Below are 11,697 nucleotides of genomic sequence, written 5' to 3'. Positions count from 1 at the left end.
ATTATGGTGGTACACCTCAGGACACTTTAGTAACCAGGACACTTTAGTAACATCATGCAACACCATTATAATTATGGTGGTACACCTCCAGGACACTTTAGTAACATCATACAACACCATCATAATTATGGTGGTACACCTCCAGGACACTTTAGTAACATCATGCAACACCATCATAATTATGGTGGTACCCCTCCAGGACACTTTAGTAACATCATGTAACACCATCATAATTATGGTGGTACACCTCCAGGACACTTTAGTAGCATCATGTAACACCATCATAATTATGGTGGTACATCACCAGGACACTTTAGTAACATCATGTAACACCATCATAATTATGGTGGTACACCTCCAGGACACTTTAGTAACATCATGTAACACCATCATAATTATGGGTGGACACTTTAGTAACATCATGCTCACCATCAGGACACACTTTAGTAACATCATGTAACTCCATTTATGGTGGTACATCACCAGGACACTTTAGTAACATCATGTAACACCATCATAATTATGGTGGTACACCTCCAGGACACTTTAGTAACATCATGTAACACCATTATAATTATAGTGGTACACCTCCAGGACACTTTAGTAACATCATGTAACACCATCATAATTATGGTGGTACATCACCAGGACACTTTAGTAACATCATGTAACACCATCATAATTATGGTGGTACATTACCAGGACACTTTAGTAACATCATACAACACCATCATAATTATGGTGGTACACCAGGACACTTTAGTAACATCATACAACACCATCATAATTATGGTGGTACACCTCCAGGACACTTTAGTAACATCATACAACACCATCATAATTATGGTGGTACACCTCCAGGACACTTTAGTAACATCATACAACCCAATCATAATTATTACATTTTCTTATAAAGGAAGTCCTTCATCTGGGTGCCCCTCTGGCAAGAGTTGGCGGGGGGGGGTGGGGGGGGGGGCTGGGGCAGTTGCCCCTTTGCCTTCTTAAAAATCTGGCCCTGCTGGAGTTATGATTTATTTTCATAGAGCAATTTTGTTTTTGAGTTATGATATGTAAATATTGGTATGACTATTGTGGGTCACATCCTGGGAAACAAAATTAATTAACAAACTATTTCTATAAAATGGAATACAGTAGGTAAAACACATAGGCAACAGTTAGGCAACTTTATTCCAAAACGTTTCGCCTACACAGTAGGCTTCTTCAGTCGAATACAGAAAGTAGGCAGGAACAGTAGAGATGTGAAGACGATGTAATCAGTCCATCACCCTTGAAGTCGTAGAATTTGAGGTTGTCAGTCCCTCAGCCTGGAGAAGTTCAGTTCCATAGTCAGGAACTATCTGAAGATCAAGTGACAGTGCGGAGACTTAAATACTGTCGGAAGGAGAGGTGCATTATTATAATCAAAAGAAGCGCTAAAAGGAGAGGTGCAGAGTAGCAGTAGTGACCTCTCAGTGGCTGCATTCTCACTACTACTACTCTGCACCTCTCCTCCCGACAGTATTTAAGTCTCCGCACTGTCGCTTGATCTTCACATAGTTCCTGACGGTGGAACTGAACTTCTCCAGGCTGAGGGACTGACAACCTCAAATTCTACGACTTCAAGGGTGATGGACTGATTACATCGTCTTCACATCTCTACTGTTCCTGCCTACTTTCTGTACTCGACTGAAGAAGCCTACTGTGTAGGCGATACATTTCGGAATAAAATTGCCTAACTGTTGCATATGTGTCTTACCTACCAACCTGTAGGAATTTTATACCATTTTGATGTTCAAAATGAAGTACAATACATTATACAGTTAGGGTAATTGGCAGACATAAACTACTTTGTAGAAAGTTCTCGTATCAAAAAAATCTTTGATAGGGTTCTAAGAAGCAAGATCGCCAACCACCTAGATACCCATCAGTTACACAACCTAGGGCAACATGGGTTTAGAGCAGGTCGCTCCTGCCTGTCCCAGCTGCTGGACCACTATTACAAGGTCCTGGATGCTGTAGAGGATAAACAAAATTCAGATATAGTATACACTTGGCAAAATCTTTCTGACATAGACAGAGATGTAAGCCATAGCTCCGTGTCTTCCTTTGTGGATGACACCCGGATCACCATGGCAGTGACCTCCATCGAAGACACTGCGAGACTCCAAGGGGCCATCAACCAAATCTTCGAATGGGCCACTCAAAAAAATATGAAGTTCAACAAGGAGATATGGGAAACTTGAAGAAATTAAAAATGTGTCAGGGTATACCACAAATTCGAACCATACAATAGAGTGGAAAAGTAATGTAGGACCTGGGAGTGATAATGTCAGAGGATCTCACCTTCAAAGACAACAACAATGTATCTGAACATCAAAATGGTATACAATACCGACAGGTTGTTAGGTTAGACACATATGCAACAGTTAGACAACTTTATTCCGAAACGTTTCGCCTACACAGTAGGCTTCTTCAGTCGAATACAGAAAATAGGCAGGAAGAGTAGAGATGTGAAGACGATGTAATCAGTCCATCACCCTTGTAGTCGTAGAATTTGAGGTTGTCAGTCCCTCGGCCTGGAGAAGTTCAGTTCCATAGTCAGATAGTTCCTGACTATGGAACTGATCTTCAGATAGTTCCTGACTATGGAACTGAACTTCTCCAGGCCGAGGGACTGACAACCTCAAATTCTACGACTACAAGGGTGATGGACTGATTACATCGTCTTCACATCTCTACTCTTCCTGCCTATTTTCTGTATTCGACTGAAGAAGCCTACTGTGTAGGCGAAACGTTTCGGAATAAAGTTGTCTAACTGTTGCATATGTGTCTAACCTAACAACAATGTATCTACCTCATCTGCTACGAAAATGATAGAATGGATAATGAGAACCTTCAAAACTAGGGATGCCAAGCCCATGATGATTCTTTTCAAATTGCTTGTGCTCTCTAGGCTGGAATTCTGCTGTACACTAACGGCCCCCTTCAAGACTGGCGACATTGCAGACCTGGAGAGTGTACAAAGAACTTTCACAGCACACATAAGTACGATAAGGCACCTAAACTACTGGGAACGGTTGATGGTTCTTGATCAGTATTCCCTCGAACACAGGCGAGATAGATACATGATAATATACACTTGGAATGTCCTGGAGGGATTGGTACCAAACCTGTATACGTAAATCACTCCTTATGAAAGCAAAAGACTCCGTAGGAGATGCAACATTCCCCCCGATGAAAAGCAGGGGGCCACGAGTACACTGAGAGACAACACAGTAAGTGTCTGGGGCCCAAGGCTGTTCAGTTTCCTCCAAGCATACATAAGAGGGATTACCAAATGGGCTGTGGTTCGTTCGTCAGCTTGCGTGCGGCCAGCAGTAACAGCCTTGATCAGACCCTGATCCACCATGAGGCCTGGTCTCAGACGAGGCCCCGGGAGCGTTGATCCCTGAAACCCTCTCCAGGTAAACTCCAGGTGATATTAAGTAATTCAATAAACATAAAATCTAATTAGTGATACGTTAATTAAGGAAGAAGCTAAGTACAAGAGTTGAGAGAATAATGGAACAAAGAACAGGAGTGGCCCGGTGGCCTGGTGGCTAAAGCTCCCGCTTCACACACGGAGGGCCCGGGTTCGATTCCCGGCGGGTGGAAACATTTCGACACGTTTCCTTACACCTGTTGTCCTGTTCACCTAACAGCAAATAGGTACCTGGGTGTTAGTCGACTGGTGTGGGTCGCATCCTGGGGGACAAGATTAAGGACCCCAATGGAAATAAGTTAGACAGTCCTCGATGACGCACTGACTTTCTTGGCTTATCCTGGGTGGCTAACCCTCCAGGGTTAAAAATCCGAACGAAATCTTATCTTATCTTATATACAGTGGTATACAAGTGATGTCAGCTAGGTCTGTAATACTTGCATCATGTAGTTTTAGAAATTAAGGTTATTATTATTATTATTATTACTAGTATTATTATTGTTATGACAAGCTAAATGAGGAGTCAGTTAGAGTAAGATATAAACAACTATTATAAGAAAATGGGCTAGAGAGTACAGGCAGGAAGGTTGAAGAGGTATGGGGTAGATTTAAAAATGTGGATGAAGAGTTAATGGTGGAATGATGAGGTTAAGAAAAGCCTAGAGAGAGAAAAAGTTAGCAAATGAGAGGTTTTACAAAGTAGAAGTGATACAAGAAGAGAGAGGAATATACAGAGAGAAAAAGAGGTAAGAGAGTAGTGAAGGAATGTAAAAAGATGGCAAATGAGAGAGTTGTGAGATGCTATCAACAAACTTTCTTGAGAATATGGAAAAGTTATGGAGTGTGATTAATAAGTTGAGATAACGTAGGGAACGCTTGGATATGTCAGTTAGAAATAGGAGAGGAGAGTTATTAGATAAGAGAGTTAGAGGTATCGGGAAGATGGAGGGAATATTTTGAGGAATTGTTAAATGTTGATGAAGATAGGGAAGCTGTGATTTTGTGTATTGGGATGGGAGATATAACATCATGAAGGAGCCAGTTGGGAGTGTGGTGGATGTGCATGAGACAGTGGGTAGAATGAAAGGGGGTACAACTGCTGGGACTGATGGGATGAAGACAGAAATGTTGAAAACAGTGGGAGATATAGTTTTCGAGTGGATGGTGTATTTATTTAATAAATGTATGGAAGAGGGTAAGGTACCTAGGGATTGGAAAGCATCCATAGTTACTTTATAGAAAGGCGAAAGAAAATGTAAAAATTATAGGAGAAAGTAAAGTAACAACCCGTGCCAGCGTGTCAGCGTGCCTCGTTGTGCTCCGGGTTTTCTCGTGTTTTCACGGTCGCTCTTACGTGCTAGAACTTTATTTTGTGTCATCAATCCTATACGATACATCCCTCTAGCGCCTGGAACCAATCTTGGGCGGAAAACATTATATACTGAGTCAAAAAAGGAGAATTAGTGTGCACTTCCTAGCAGAGTTTACTGCCAGAGGGGAATCAGGCCTGTGTCCCGTGTGAAAAAAAATAATAATAATTGAACTTTTCATGTCAGAGGAAAGAAAGTCTCCCTGATAACATTGAGTATACATAGTGTATACCCTGATAACATTGAGTATACATAGTGTATAGTGTATACTACAGTGGCTCCCTAGTATATTGATGATAAAGGCTAAAGTGTCATTTGAAAACAGGTGAATTTGTAAATGAAGTGATAAGCCTATAGAGGAAGGTGCCAGAAGTCGCCAGAAACTTACCACAGGTCAGCTGTTTTTAATAATCTTACTGGCCTGCTAGTGTACTCGCATATAATCTAGTGATACCAGTGAATAGCAGAATACAGTGTTGTAGTAGCAACTAACCAGTATTATAATGGTACTTAGTGGAGTGGAGTGACTTTCATTAGTTTCTTTTCTTGAAATACGAGACGTTACTGTGAATTTCATATAACCTGTAGTTACCAGCTGTCGCAATATACACAACGAGAAGCAATTATTACTACAGAAAAAGCGTCCTTCCTCCAAAATTTGCACCAGTCAACTATAGTGATAATATAGCATTTATTGTGGTGGAGACGGGAAAAAAAAAATAGAAAAGCCAGATACAGCGATTGATAAACAAGGAGGTGACCGTTCGTCATTGTAGGAGCTGCCAGATATCACCGGCTCTTCAACACGCAAGTTATACTTTTGTATCAGTCAAATCACATATTACTCGGGTAGATAATTTCCAGTAGATCCTTCATGTGTTAGCTCAAATCACCGACCAGTATGTTTTAAATAAGTGACCCACTGATCAGAGCAGATCGACTGGTCCGGACCCTTGACTGGTCCGAACCCTTGACTGGTCCGAACCCTGGACTGGTTTCAAACAGTTTCGTTGGACAATAAAGCAGACTGTAAACGGATGGGGTTGTAGGCGCCCTTATAAACACAAACATTAAAAATCAGGAACGTGACGGTAAGCTGTCCAATATACAAAAAGAGTTAGAAACAGAAATACAAATAGCTAGAGCTTCATTTAAGGTTATTAATATAATATTCAAGAGGTTGCTAGTAGAATTGCAGTAAATCAACCATTCAAATCATTATGAAGCTGTGTGTAGTCTGTGGTCAGTCAAACAAACGGGCTTCCACATGGATAAATTGTCATTTTTGTGGAAATTGGTGTCACGCCCCTTGTGCAGATATCCCAGAACTAGCTACAAGCAGTATTAAAACAGAGAAGTGTTTCTGGGTATGCCCAAATGAGGAAAATCTGTGGACTAAAATCACAAGGGTATTAAAAGAGGACAACATCAAAGCTGCTTTCATAGAAAACCTGGAAGCTTTCTACAACAGATGGGAACATAAAAAGTCTGGGCTGAATGGTACTGCCCTTGATACTGGCCATGTAGTCACAAACTGTAAGGCTGGAGATGATGTCCTGGTAGTCAGTAAATGTGGGGCTGATAGTGCTGTCCTGGGAGACAGTAATGGTGAAGCTGGAGGTGCTGTCCTGGGAGACAGAAATGGTGAAGCTGGAGATACTGTCCTGGGAGACAGTAATGGTGAAGCTGGAGATTTTGTCCAGGTAGTCGGGAATTATACGCAGGAAGGAATACATATAAATGACCTCATAGGGGACAGGAGCCATAGTAGGGAAACAAGTGTAGTCAAAGATAAGATAAAACCAATATTGCAAACTAGAAATACCGCAGGAAATAGCAAACAAGAGGACTCCAATAGCAATAGTGAGGATAAATTACCAAAAACAACTGGTGGGAGCTCCATTGTTGGTGCTAGGGAGGATAGAAGTAAGACAGGGAAACATGCACCAACAGGGAATACAGTCACAGAAACCCAAGGCAAGCGGAAACCAAGCCTGTGCACATACTATGCACTTGGTATCTGCTGGCATGGGAAATCTGGAAAAACAGATGGGACGTGCAACTATGACCACCCTAGAAAATGCCATGCCCATATGACAACAGGAAAATGCAAACTCCCTTCCTGTAAGCTTTTTCACCCTGAAATGTGTACCTCTTCAGTACAGGAAAGACTGTGCTATAACTTAAATTGCCAGGCATACCATCTAAAGGGGACAAAAAGATACAAAACATCCAGGCCATGGGAAAACCTGGGTAGCCACAGCCACTCAAGAGGGAGAGGTTTTTTAGTGCCAGGAAGGAAAAAAAACTGGCAGGAAATGGCAGAAATCGTACACCAAATCCAGTCATTCCTGGAGTGGAACCACAGTCGATGGCCTCCACTCCAAACCAACAGATACAGATACTAATGCCGGAAAAAAAATCCCCCCCCAGTACCAACAATACCACCAGTCCGATAACATTCTTCTTTGCAAATATACAGGGTCTAAAGCCAGCAACAAACAACAAAATACCTTTCATCCGTGGACTGCTTGCAGAGGCAAAGGCAATGTTCGCGGCTTTCACTGAGACCCACATAAAGGATCACTTGGACAATGAAATATGGATCCCAGGTTACAACCTATACAGATGTGACAGAGTGAACAGGCAAAAGGGGGGGGTTGGCCTGTACATTGCAGAGTCACTTGTTTGCACAGAACTGCTTAATGCCTCAAATGACGTAGTGGAAGTTTTAGCAGTAAAGGTCGAGAACCAAAACCTAGTCATTGTGGTAGTCTACAAGCCTCCGGATGCAACATCCCAGCAATTCCAGGAACAGCTGTTAAAAATTGACCACTGTCTGGAAAATCTTCCAGCTCCTGCACCCAACATCTTGCTCCTGGGGGATTTCAACTTAAGGCACCTAAAATGGAGGAATATAGCAAATAATATTGTTGCAGTAATAACACCAGGAGGCAGCTCTGATGAAAACTCACACTCACACGAGCTTTTAAATCTTTGCACAAAATTCAATTTAAACCAGCAAATAATAGAGCCTACTAGACTGGAGAATACACTAGACCTCATATTCACTAACAATGATGATCTGATAAGAAATGTCACCATATCAAAAACAATATACTCAGATCACAATATAATTGAGGTTCAGACATGTATGCGAGGAGCCCCAGACCGACAAAATGAGACTAGTCACGAGGGAGCATTCACCAAATTCAACTTCAATAACAAAAACATAAAGTGGGACCAAGTAAACCAAGTCCTAACCGATATAAGCTGGGAAGATATACTAAGCAACACAGACCCAAACTTATGCCTAGAACAGATTAACTCAGTGGCACTCGATGTATGCACAAGGCTTATTCCTCTAAGAAAAAGGAGGAGTAGATGTAAAATAGAAAGAGACAGGCGCTTCCTTTACAGGCGACGGAAAAGAATAACAGAGCGGCTAAAAGAGGTCAATATATCTGAAATGCGCAGGGAGACACTGGTCAGAGAAATAGCAAGCATCGAACTTAAGCTAAAAGAATCCTTTAGGAGTCAGGAATCGCGGGAATCGCCAAATCAAAATCGAGAACAACGCCCAGTATTGGGCCCCTACTTAAACAAGATGGGTCCTACACAGATGACAGCAAGGAAATGAGTGAGCTACTCAAGTCCCAATATGACTCAGTTTTTAGCAAGCCGCTAACCAGACTGAGAGTCGAAGATCAAAATGAATTTTTTATGAGAGAGCCACAAAATTTGATTAACACAAGCCTATCCGATGTTATCCTGACGCCAAATGACTTCGAACAGGCGATAAATGACATGCCCATGCACTCTGCCCCAGGGCCAGACTCATGGAACTCTGTGTTCATCAAGAACTGCAAGAAGGGGCTTCCAGTTCTATCACGAGCCTTTTCCATCCTATGGAGAGGGAGCATGGACACGGGGGTCGTCCCTCAGTTACTAAAAACAACAGACATAGCCCCACTCCACAAAGGGGGCAGTAAAGCAACAGCAAAGAACTACAGACCAATAGCACTAACATCCCATATCATAAAAATCTTTGAAAGGGTCCTAAGAAGCAAGATCACCACCCATCTAGAAACCCATCAGTTACACAACCCAGGGCAACATGGGTTTAGAACAGGTCGCTCCTGTCTGTCTCAACTACTGGATCACTACGACAAGGTCCTAAATGCACTAGAAGACAAAAAGAATGCAGATGTAATATATACAGACTTTGCAAAAGCCTTCGACAAGTGTGACCATGGCGTAATAGCGCACAAAATGCGCGCTAAAGGAATAACAGGAAAAGTCGGTCGATGGATCTATAATTTCCTCACTAACAGAACACAGAGAGTAGTCGTCAACAGAGTAAAGTCCGAGGCAGCTACGGTGAAAAGCTCTGTTCCACAAGGCACAGTACTAGCTCCCATCTTGTTCCTCATCCTCATATCCGACATAGACAAGGATGTCAGCCACAGCACCGTGTCTTCCTTTGCAGATGACACCCGAATCTGCATGACAGTGTCTTCCATTGCAGACACTGCAAGGCTCCAGGCGGACATCAACCAAATCTTTCAGTGGGCTGCAGAAAACAATATGAAGTTCAACGATGAGACATTTCAATTACTCAGATATGGTAAACATGAGGAAATTAAATCTTCATCAGAGTACAAAACAAATTCTGGCCACGAAATAGAGCGAAACACCAACGTCAAAGACCTGGGAGTGATTATGTCGGAGGATCTCACCTTCAAGGACCATAACATTGTATCAATCGCATCTGCTAGAAAAATGACAGGATGGATAATGAGAACCTTCAAAACTAGGGAGGCCAAGCCCATGACGACACTCTTCAGGTCACTTGTTCTATCTAGGCTGGAATATTGCTGCACTCTAACAGCACCTTTCAAGGCAGGTGAAATTGCCGACCTAGAAAATGTACAGAGAACTTTCACGGCGCGCATAACGGAGATAAAACACCTCAATTACTGGGAGCGCTTGAGGTTCCTAAACCTGTATTCCCTGGAACGCAGGAGGGAGAGATACATGATTATACACCTGATTATATACACCTGGAAAATCCTAGAGGGACTAGTACCGAACTTGCACACGAAAATCACTCAATACGAAAGCAAAAGACTTGGCAGACGATGCAACATCCCCCCAATGAAAAGCAGTTGTGTCACTAGCACGTTAAGAGACCATACAATAAGTGTCAGGGGCCCGAGACTGTTCAACTGCCTCCCAGCACACATAAGGGGGATTACCAACAGACCCCTGGCAGTCTTCAAGCTGGCACTGGACAAGCACCTAAAGTCAGTTCCTGATCAGCCGGGCTGTGGCTCGTACGTTGGTTTGCGTGCAGCCAGCAGCAACAGCCTGGTTGATCAGGCTCTGATCCACCAGGAGGCCTGGTCACAGACCGGGCCGCGGGGGCGTTGACCCCCGAAACTCTCTCCAGGTATAAGGTTGTTCAGTATACCTCTTAATTAAAGTATATGGTAGAATTATGATGGAAAGAGTTAAGAGTTAGATGGAAAGGTAATGGGTGTGTAGACCAAGTGTTTACAGTGAAACATATAGGTGAACAGTATTTAGATAATGGTACAGAGGTTTTTGTGACATGGATTTGGAAAACTTCCATGATAGGGTGGATAGGCTGGCAATGTGGCAGACATTGCATATATATATATGTATATATATATATATATATATATATATATATATATATATATATATATATATATATATATATATATATATATATATATATATATATATATATATATATATATATATATATATATATATATATATATATATATATATATATATATATATATATATATATATATATATTATATATATATATATATATATATATTTATATATATATATATTTATATATATGCATATATATATATATATATATATATATATATATATATATATATATATATATATATATATATATATATATATATATATATATATGTATATATAGAGAGAGAAGTACCACCTCTATGGCTGGAATGGGGACCCTCATCCTCAGAGAGGACAATAAACGTACCTCAGGGAAAACTCAAGGTTCTCCCCAGAGCTGTTTAAATATTTTCTTCTCCTACCACCCCCTATATTTGATATGCTATGTGAACATTTATTAATAAACAGAATACATTTACAGAAAAACATAAACATGAATACAATGGCACAATGTATCGAAGATCATGAATTTCCTCCAGCTCCTCCGATGCTGGACACGAGCCAAGTATGCAGTAAGCATTTCCCCTCTGGATGGCTATGCTGAGGTGCTGGAACATGAAAGTGGGTCCCTGGTGGTGTCGATGAGTCTGGAACCCAATTATTTAAGGAAACGTGTGACATTTTTTCCCCCATGATCCCAAGGTCTCTGATCCCACTGGGACAAATTGGTACTGTTGGCTTACATCCCTGTACTTGCTGATCTTGTACTCCTCCCTGTGGTCAGCAGCTCCTCCCTGTCGCCCCACACTGTGATGGATATAGGTGTCAGCCAGTGTAGACACACAGGTATAGTCCCATGCTAAGAGCTTGCCATTCTTCCAAGGATAGATGGTGATCCCATCGGGGCAGTTTGCTTGGTTGTGGGTATTGTTGGCTGCTAGTGATCAGGGCTCCCTCTCGGCTGGGCATCCAGCTGTAGCAAGGGTTGTCTTAATGATGTCGTTGACCTCATTGTGTCTTGCATGCCAGCCCTTGGTTTTGGAACAGTTAAGACCATGTAGACCGTATTGGTCTGCTTGTGCTTTGCTGCAAATACACATATATTCTGTGTGAATTGAGGCAGCAAGGCGCAGAGCCACTGCAATATGGAGG

This window comes from Cherax quadricarinatus, unplaced genomic scaffold (genome assembly GCF_038502225.1).
Source record: "Cherax quadricarinatus isolate ZL_2023a unplaced genomic scaffold, ASM3850222v1 Contig2311, whole genome shotgun sequence".
In the NCBI taxonomy this organism is placed as follows: domain Eukaryota; kingdom Metazoa; phylum Arthropoda; class Malacostraca; order Decapoda; family Parastacidae; genus Cherax; species Cherax quadricarinatus.
Note: the sequence above shows the minus strand (reverse complement) of the source record.